Here is a 9386-nt window from a genome sequence, read left to right on the forward strand (position 1 = left end):
GAGACCCATGATCCTACCTACCCTTGCTCTACCTTGGAGTGATTGAACTACTTGTATCACTTGTTGCTTGTCCCCTGGGAAAGCAAAAACTTAACAGCTTGGGGAGTCAAGGGTGCTAACACCATTTGACCCCCTCTTGCTAGACCAAGGTCACCACCAAGGTTCTTAAATTAGGAGATTCAAGCAAAACGTTGGGCCAAGAAAGGAGAAGAGGAGGAAAAGGGAAGGCTAGAGAGGACAAAGATCCTCCCACATGGCTGGAAGGATCCCAACATAACAAAAAGGAACTTGCTACAGAGAAACAGGGCTCAGGCCTTCCCAAAATTCTGCCAACAAGCTACAAGAAAGACCACAAATATGCTCTAGAGAGCACTTAGCAGTGGGGCTTCTCCTCCACCTAAAAACAACTCCAAAAGAGCCTGCATGACATAGGCAAGCTTCAAAAACTAGGGGCTACTCCCTAGAAACCAAGAAGGTAGCTCCAAGAAGGCACCAATCTACACTTGAAACTCCATGAAACACCTAGGCTCAAAATGTCTCTATTTAGAGCATCAACAATGGTCCAAAAGGCTAGCCAATGAGCACAATTGGCAACAACAACCAAGGAGCTTTGAGGTTTCCAAATGCAAGGCAAAAGGCCTTGAAAAACACCTGAGTCTATAAGGTGAGAGGGCTAGGGGGGAGGAGGGGGGAGAAGGGTTAGAGAGTACAAGGGTAAGTGGGGTTGCTAGGGTTGTGGGATGTTATAAAGGTAGTGACATGCTAGCGCACATCAATAGTGCAAGGGATCATATAGACAAGTGATAAAGTCGGGAGAGAGAGAGAGAGAGAGAGAGAGAGGAGTGCACACGATATAGCTACTTGTACACTATGTTGTATTGAACGTAAACATGAACACCCCTTAGGGTTGGTTGCCCTAATGCCCTATCTAGATGGTGCAATTTACACCATCCTTAACACCCCCCCCCTCTTAAATTGCACTAGGTAAGTAGAGGGTGCATGTACACGATCTTTTGAGATTTCTTTTGGTGCATATGATGGCATCCAAAATTGAAAAAGAAAACAAGAAAGAATTAGAATAGTATGTGCATGTGTGAGCACAGTGACTACGTAGCAAAAGCGTGTACAATAAGTACAACTTACTAGATCATGTAGATAATGTGAATTTACCCCTCTTAAGTTGTGGATCATCCTTTACCTTTGGGAATAAAACCCAGAAGATAGGCCGAAGGGAAGAGGAAGGAAATATACATAAAGTAAAGTCCACCTAAATCAAAGACTAGTTGGTCAAAAGATGACTACGTACATGGCTACATGTATGGTTGCATACTGAACATGTCATAAGTCATCGTGGACCATGCGATTGCTCTATAGAGGAGGCATTTGGATATGAAGCTAGTTGATGTAGCTGCGTGAAGATGTGATCCAGTAGGTTGTGACAAATAAGGGTGTCACTAACCCAAAAGAACCAATAGCAATGGTAAAGGTATGTTGCAGTAGAGTAATCTCTGTCATATGATGCAGGGTCATAAAAGACTGCATAGTTGGTGTGGACAGAGTGATCAAGGGGCTAAAAATATGGGGCCAAAAGTGCAGGTATGATACATTGCTTTGCTGATGAAGAGGCCCATAAGGCATGGTGGCATGTCAAACCTATATGCTCAATTATCATGAGCTAAAGGTGATTTGTTGTGCACATAGCTAAACATCCATTGACATGGGAAGTAGCATCTATCATAAACTCAAGGTGGACCTAACAATGTAAAGACCTAGAAGCTTGAAACACAAAACACAAGATATCCTTGAGGCATATGCGGTGCCGAATGCTGATGAAGGGATATATCTATAGCCCTCAATCCAACCACTAATCTGCATCAAGTATGGAATGTGTACGACACACATAAGTGCATGCTTAAACATTGAGGTTCCACAGGTTGCACTATGGCTAAACATGGTAATGTCCACTACACTGGGGTAGGACCCCACTGATGCATAAATGTCCTCATGCTAAGGAATGATCTACTGATCGAAAGAGGTGGTGATTATTGGATCAAGGGCAATGCAATGCAGCATGACTAAGCCGATGCTAGAATGTTTTGAAGACTAATTTGCTGATCTGTACTACTTGTGGAAACTATGTCCAAGATATGCTTTGTGTGAGAGGTGAAAGCATCGATGGATGTTGGAATGGAATCACCTGAAGACCTAGATGCACTGTGGCATATACCTCTGCATGTTACAAGAGATGTGAGTGCCTCATACTAAGGACTAACCTGCTATAAGATTGCATAATCACTCTTAAACTCCTGATGTGTATTTGCATCATCTATGGCAAAAGATGGAGTTGAATCCATGAATGAAAGTGATGGTTGTGCATCACTGGAACTAGACTTTGTTGATGTCAATGGGAGTAGCTCATGCTAAGGGCTTACCACAAAATGTGCCTCATGTGGGCTTACCAAGAAATGTGCCTCATGCTAAGGGCTTACCAAGAAATGTGCATGATGAGAAAGTATGGGCTGATCCATGCTAATGTGTGGTACATATGTGTCTGCTCTCAAGACCAACGAGGCTTGAGTTTGCATCATAAAGTGGTACATAACCTGTGGCAATGAATGGTTGAAGAAGCTTCTCTTTCCACTCACGGATCTCATCCAAAGTCATGACTAGTATCTCATCAACTGTGTGATTAACTCCATGCTGGAGGTGGTCTGGTACTCTATCGAAGAGGCTTACCTGTGTACAGCTGAGAGTGTCTACCCATGAGAACACTGTATGTGGACTGTCACTAGAGGCTTATGCTAAACCTATAAATCTAAACCAAGTCATGTGATGGAAGAACAATTGTGTGCCAAGGATCAAGCTTGTAATACAATGATGACAACTGTGTGTTGGGAGTAGCTATACAAGGCTGACGGATATGTGCAATGACCAATGCCAAAAAGTAGTCAATAAAAATGATTGTACATGGGTGGCATGCGCACATGCAAGAAGAGTGTAACAATCCTGAATTTGAGAGAAATATGACTGGCAAGTGTCATTGTAATACGGATTGCCAAATGCGAAGGGTACTGAATTGGTGTTAGATGTGTAAATTCATACACCAATGGTAGAACTGCATGGACTAACGCTGATGGGAACTAATTGAGGTGATACGGCAATGGCTTACTTGGCTTGGTGGAGTTGAATCTATTCTATGGTTGTGCTAGTCTACAACTAGACTACACATTGAAGTGTAAAATGCAACAAAATGAATGTTAGTTCGTCCATTTTTATGTGCTAGGTGGCTGCAATGGATCAAGAGGTGATCCCGATGATGAGGATTGGATGACTCTAACCTGTGGAAAAGTCAAAATGCATATCTAAGTTGCTCAGTGTGTAGAGCACAATCTATCAATCATTTTGCTTTTTATAGCACTGCAAAATTTCCTTTGAATCAAAAGTAATGGGCATTTGAAATTTGCACCACACTTTGTCCAAGGAAGGGTCCAAATTGATGATTGGCGTGGAGCTGTTGTTGGTTATGTTTCTATTCACTGCTATGTATCTGGTGTGGAGAGTCATCTATAGGGTTGCCGAGCTTCTTTGCAGCTGGTCGTGGTGGGCGCTTGGCTGTGGAGAGTCATCTATAGGGTTATGTTGCTATTCAATCACTACTACAAATCTGGTGTGGAGAGTCATCTATAGGGTTGCCGAGCTTCTTTGCAATTGGTCATGGTGGGGGCGGCTAGCCGTTTGGCTGAGAGTTTACACGACATGTGCGCAAGGGGGGGCATGGGGGGGTGCGTGACATGCTTATCTCGTAGAGTATGTCATGCCCATCGCAATCATTCAAGACTCGCCTCGATTTGAGCTCATATGTGAAAGTTATGACCTCTTGAAGATAGGGGGCACCGCCACCATCGAGGGTGCATATGTGTAGGGGAGCGATGCGGCTGCATGGGGGGTGGAGGTGCATTGAGGTTTCGAGCACGAAACGGGTTCGAAACGGTGATATAGGAGCCTATGGCCATGGCGAGGGGGGCATGACAGGGGTCGGGGGCGGGGGGTGTGTGACGGGGTCCCACCCGATGCGGTAGCTTGGCTGGCCATCGTCGGGGCCCAGGAGGCATAGAGGCTTGGACGGTGCGAGTAAGTAGGGGACGCAGGCACACTCGGGGTCTGGGACGGCAGTGCGGGTGCTCGTGGGTGCGATGGGAGATGGGACGGTGTGGGTGTGCGAGGCATCACGAGTGCAACGAGGGATGGGATGATGCGGGTACACGAGGCATCGGGGGTGCGATGAGGGACGGGGCACCCGGTGTGGGGATGATGCGGGTACTAGGGTAGCGATCGGGGGTACGCGGGGTGTCAAGGGTCGGGGCGGTGCAAGTGCCCAGGGTGTCGGGGGCACGAGCGGGGTCGGGATGGTGCAGGTGGTCGAGGCATTATGGGCACGAGCAGGGTCGAGACAGTGTGGGTCAATGGGGCATCGAGGGGGACGAAACGATGTGGGGGTTATAGAACAATGTGGGTGCTAGGGACATCGGGCGGCACGACGAAGGGCGAAATAGTGTGAGGGCACGGGGGCACGACAGGGGGTCGGGACGGGGAGGTGCGAGGGAGCGTGATGGGGGATCGGGATGCTACAAGTGTGCGGGGCATTGAGGGCTTGATTGAGGTCAGGATAATGCGGGTGCTCGAGGCATCGGGGGCACGATCGAGGTCGAGACGGTGCGTGCGGGTGCTTGAGGCGGTGCATGCAGGTGCTCGAGGCGGTGCGTGCAGTGCTCAAGACATCGGCATGGGCGAGGCGCGTCGAGGGTCGAGACAGTGTGTGTGGGTGTTGAGGCATTAGGGGCGTAATCAGGGTCGGGACAGTGCCAGTGATCGAGGCATCAGGAGCGCGACCGTGGTCAAGATGGCTCAGGTGCTCAAGGCATTGGTGACACAACGGGGGTTGAGACGGTGTAGGTGCTTGGGATGAGACAAGGGATATAGATAGAGTTGCTGCTAACTTATTTGTTGTCGCAGGCTTAGATTCAAGACAAAAATAGTCAGGGGTCGAGACGGTGCATGTGTGGGTACTGTTTTGATCAATTGAAAACATATGTATCTCACACTTGCATGACTTAGACAACACTTTTTTGATTATACAAATTTGTAGATAAGCCCTTAGCACAAGTCTCTTTCATCTATGTCAGTGTAGTCTGACTTTTGTGACATACAACCATCACAATAAGGCTCTCACATGCATTGATGCATCTAGCTCCCCATGTGATTCAATTCCACCATTAATCACTAATTCTTTCACCTCTGACATTGAGAGTATCATGTCCTTGTCAGTTTCCACCAATTCAATTCATTAGGACATCTTAGCATCAGTTTAGTTATGCCACATTGAATCACAATTGGATTCAGTTTTGTCACCACCACAATAGATCAATAGAGCATGAGGCCATTTACACATCAGTGCGATCCTACCCTAGTGCAATGGATATTATTAGGTTTGGCCATATAGCAACTTGGGGAACCTTAGAGTTCTATGCATGCACTTATGGTGATATTCTATAGTCCATACTTCATGCAAATTAGTGGCTAGATCTAGGACTTTAGATCTATCTTGCTAACAACATTAAGTAGCTCACATAGCTAGGGGACAACTTATGTTTTTTAAATTATGTTTCATGCTTCTAGGCCTTCTTATTGTAGCTCCTTCATAGGCCTATGATAGATGTTGCCTCTCATGCCAACGGTTGTTTCAATCATGTACACAATAGACAACCTTATGCTCATGATAATTGAGCATACAAGTTTGATAGGCTACCATCCTTGTCAGTTTTTTGGCCCTCTTCAAAAAAGCATAGTACCATACTTGCACCTTTGGTCCCTATATTTATGCAGCCTCTGGATTTACTTTATCGACAATGACTAATAGTCTTCTATCACCTATATCATCTCATCTCATGACATTACTCTACTACAACATACCTTAAGCACTGTTGTTAGTTCTTGTGAGTTGGTGATACCCTTATTTGTCACAACCTTACAACCTTTTAGATCACCCCCTCTTAGCTACATCAATTAGCCTTACATTTATATGCACCTACTACAGATCGATGTCATAGTTCAAAAAATGCAAGGCTGAGTTTCCCCTCCCCCCCAGGCTATGGCTTCCTCCTCTCAGTCATCACAGCCCACTTATGCTCATTTGTAGGACTCCCTCTCCTTGAAGAACCAAGGGTCAAGTGGCTTCTTCTCCTAACTTCTAGATTTGAGCCTTGCCCTAGACAAACCCTTATTGAGGTAGCTTTGGAGGCTTGGACCATGGAACTATTTGGAGACTTTTGATGAGCATCGTCTCACCTTAGAGATGACATTGATGATCTTATAGCATGAAAAAGGGGGATCCATTGGAGTGGTTGGTTCTTGCATTCACCATTTTTGGGGCTTCCACTTTGCCTCCATCAAAGAGGAGAAGTGGACCCCAACTTTGTTTAATTGTATGATGCAAGAGCACCTGTTTCGAATCATGGATTAGTGGATGGGCCCCTAAGGGATAGATATTTGGCTCACCCATGGAGACTCAACTACTTTTCAGCTTGGTGGATTCACACCGAGGAGAGGATGAGTACAAGCATAACAATGGGGGTGATCCGTTTGTAGCCATAGGCACAGATCACATATGGATGCTCCATCAATGTGTTACCTGACTTGGGATAGAGGTCTCATTCATGATATAGTGGTATTTAAAGATAGACATTGTGCCTATTAAGTCTTTAGTTGGCCGCACAGATGCACACTACTCTCCTTCAAAGCCCCTATCAAAGATGCAAAAGCCTCAATGGGTTGTTGTGCAATTTACCATTCATAAGCAAGCCTTGTTCTCTCATCCTTCCTCCCCATTAGTAGAGTAGCAACTGGATCATAGTGAGCTTGAACATGTTCATGGTAGCAACCACACCATCTGATACTTTGCCAAGAGCCGTAAAGGGATTTGGTAGGCTAGCCAATAGACTTTCTTTTGATCCAAGAGCATATGTTTTTAGAAAAAACAAATATTAGAGAATGGTGCAGTCTTATCACAGAAAGAGGCCCAAAAGTGTGGCACCCCAAGTAGGTAGGAGTAGGGGGGTTTTCATTTTGGTTTCATAGGAAGTGGCTATAGACGTATATGATTAGGGGGAGCATATCACAGGGAGCTAGTATGGATAGGTTTATAGATACACAACTCTAGGACCAGCATTCTAGATGTATAGATCCCAACTTGTAAACAAACCCATGGCCCCCTGGTTTCTCTTACCAACATGTGGTGAGAAAGTAAGAAAAATGTGTCCCCACTCCACCCCTCACTAGCCTATGGTGGATCATGCATAAATTAGGATTGAGCTTGTAGTGTGTCTACCCCTTACCGCTTATTGATTGGAATTGTTGCTCAAAGTTCTTATAGAACACCATGAGCCATCCAACCTCAACCTTGTCTCTGTATACCAACAATGCGTTAGCAATGTATTGTCAAGGAATGTTGTAGATACTCTTCTTTAATTCAATGTACTCTAATAGCAATTTGAAGAATGGTGTCTAGGGTCTTGTTGATGAGATAGCCCTGAGATGCTGAGTAGGTCTTTTCTAGGGCCTTGCTAATGAGATAGCTTTGAAATGTTGAGTAGATCTTTTTCTCAAAGAACATAACACAATGTGCATTGGCACTATTGCTGTCTTTGGTCTATCTATGGGGATAGGTGGAAGCATAAATACTTGTCAGAGTAGTGTAGGAGTAGTATCTTGTTGATTTGAATGTGATGATCCCCAACAACTGATATGCTATTTTCCTCCTTTGTGTAAGACTCCAAAAGGTCTTCTGCTATAGAGGCATTTCAAATGCCTAGCCATAGTAGCTCCACAAATTCTTTGAGCTCATTATGCTTCATAGACAAATTTGTAGTGTCAATTGGGTGCAGTGCAATTATTTTCAACACCACCTTTCATTGCTTATTTGGCCATTCCTTAGGTTTGGGTGAGTCAAGATGATTGAACAAAGTCTTGGAAATAATAAGGATGACATCAATGGAATTCACAAAGAGATGAGGGTGCAAATAAGTGTAGGAAGAATGTAAATAGTTGAAGAATACACTGGAATATTGTAGGCAATACACTTGTAATTGTTCATTTAGTCCCCATGCACCAAGGGGTCTTCTAAGAGATGCACAATTGAATTGATTACTACATGTGACACCTTGGCTAGATTTATCTTCATGTGCTCTTAATGATGAGCACTAGTTAAGGCTCCCTTAAGAACATCATCTCCTTGTGGCAATTCCTCCCTTAATAACTTCACCTCCATGTGGCAATTCCTCATGCATTTCTGGGCTATCCACTATCACTAAATGGCTTCACTCAACTTCCATTGAAGATGTTGGCTATTATTTGGCCTTGCAAATATTTGCACTATATTGTACCATTGATGAAGACCTTGGTTGGCTTATAGGGCACATTCCATCAAATTTTGAAATTGGTCTTTAGTGCCCCAAACTTGGAATTATACAAAAAGTCAAGCATACCCTTGTTCAAATGCTTCCACACTATGTGCTACTCATGCCAGGCTTTCTAACTTCTTTGGATTCCTATTGTGACCACACTACTCAAATGTGTAGCTCATCTAAGTGGGCTTGATAATGCAATCTCTTGAGTTCCCCATGCTTATGCTTGGCTACTACCTAGAGAATCAAGACCATAAATTCCAAAGGAACCACTACCTCTAATCCAAACACCATTTATCACCATCACCTTATATGTTGTCTAATATCCCTAGAGTATGCTGTACAATATGCCTAGAGTGCAACATGAATGTTGGTGTCCCAATCTAATAGATGGGTACTAATTGTCTTTGTGAGAATAGATTTAAGGGTCTTCTTAGTAGATTTGTGAGAATAATTTAAGGGTCTTCTTAGTAGATTCTACTTTGTGATTGCACCAAGGGTAATAAACTGTGGCAACTTGGTGCATCACCATGAACTCATTTGTTAGAGATTGGGTGTTGACTCTGTGCCAACATGAACTTATGAAGAAAGAGAAGGTGTTACAACTTTGTGTTACAACTTCTAGACACAACTTTATGTTACGACTTTGTGTAACAACTTTGTGTTGCAAGTTTGTGTTACAAGTTTATGTTACGACTTTGTGTAACAACTTTGTGTAACAACTTTGTGTTACATCTTCTACATGAAGAGAGAGAATGTGTTACGACTTTGTGACACAACTTTGTGATACAACTTTGTGATACAACTTTGTGTTACAACTTTGTGATACGACTTTGTGTTACATGCAGAGAGAGAAGCTCTCCAACTTGTATAAATACCCCATAATGGAATGAAGCCCACACTCTTGGGGCATTGTGTTGAGTCTAC

This window comes from Dipteris shenzhenensis, chromosome 33 (assembly GCF_047967505.1).
Source record: "Dipteris shenzhenensis isolate YYH24624 ecotype China chromosome 33, Dip_SZ_1.0, whole genome shotgun sequence".
In the NCBI taxonomy this organism is placed as follows: Eukaryota; Viridiplantae; Streptophyta; class Polypodiopsida; order Gleicheniales; family Dipteridaceae; genus Dipteris; species Dipteris shenzhenensis.